Below are 1,716 nucleotides of genomic sequence, written 5' to 3'. Positions count from 1 at the left end.
TATATATAGATATAGATAGATAGATAGATAGATAGATAGATAGATAGATAGATAGATAAATATATAGGTAGATAGATAGATAGATATGAGGCTGCATGGGTTGATGGGGAGACAGTAGATATATGACTAAAACCATATTTTTACATAAACCATTGTATGCGAATTCCAATGCAGGTACGCATGTGTATGTATTTATTAGCATGTTTGTGAGTGAAAGTCTTTTCTCATGAGAAAGTGTATGCATGTGCATATGTTTTTGTACGAGTGAACATGTGTGTATGTGTGTGTATGTGTATCTGTGTGTATGTTTGTGTGTATTTAGAAGCAGACAAAACTGGCAAAAGAAATCAATAGAAAGACAATACATTAGCTACTTGTAGGAGTTTACTTGTGTGTGTGTGTGTGTATATATATATTATTTATATATATATATATATTTATATAATATATACACACATATGGTGTGTGTGTGTGTATGCATATATATATATATATATATATATATATATATATATATATATATATATATACACACACATATATATATATATATATATACATATATGTATGAGTATATATATTTATATATATATGTGCATGTTTATATATATATATGTGTGTGTGTGTGTGTGTGTGTATTTGTGTGTGTATATGTATGCGCTTGTATGCGCTGTTAGTGGGTTTTTAAGTGCTGGACATGTTTTGTTACTTTTCTTTGTGCCCTGCTAAGATGCCAAGATTTTGGAAATTTGACCAGTAGAAAGTATGGGAGAGAGGGAGTGAGAGAGAGAGAGAGAGAGAGAGAGAGAGAGAGAGAGAGAGAGAGAGAGAGAGAGAGAGAGAGATAGAGAGAATAAATAAAGAATGATGGATAGCTGGGTGGACTGGACAGATGAGAGGGGTGGATGGATGCCTGGGGAGTTGGAGGAACACACACACACACACACACACATATATATATATATATAGAGAGAGAGATTGTTATATGTTTATTGCATATATGTAGATGTAAATATATGTATGTATAAATAGTTATATATATATACATGTGTGTGTGTGTGTGTGTGTGTGTGTGTGTGTGTGTGTGTGTTCATATATGTATTGATAGGTAGATAAACTATAAATAGGGAGATGGGCAGATAGCAAGATAAATGATACATATATAAACACACACACACACACACACACACACACACACACACACACACACACACACACACACACACACACACACACACACACACACACACACACACACACACACACACACACATATATATATATATATATATATATATATATATATATATATATACATGTATATATACAAAGATGGCTAGATAGATGAATAGAAAGAAATGGAAAAGGAATGAATGGAAGCAGGAACTATGAGAATGAAATCATGTAATATATACACACACACACAGATACAGGCACACACACACACACATATGTATGTACATATATATACACAGTCACATGCACACACATATACACACACAAACACCGACAGAAACACATATATTTATATATAGATATGTCTATATGCACATATGGGAGAGAAAAAAGGATGGTAAATGACAATGATGATGATGATGATGATGATATATATATATATACATATGTACACGTATATGTATATATATATATATCTCGTATAATATCTCTCTTCTTCTCTCTCAGTCTTTATATATATATATATATATATATATATAT

This window comes from Octopus bimaculoides, chromosome 21, assembly GCF_001194135.2.
Source record: "Octopus bimaculoides isolate UCB-OBI-ISO-001 chromosome 21, ASM119413v2, whole genome shotgun sequence".
Lineage (NCBI taxonomy): Eukaryota > Metazoa > Mollusca > Cephalopoda > Octopoda > Octopodidae > Octopus > Octopus bimaculoides.
The sequence above is the reverse complement of the archived record's forward strand: the minus strand, read 5'-3'. Positions refer to the sequence as shown.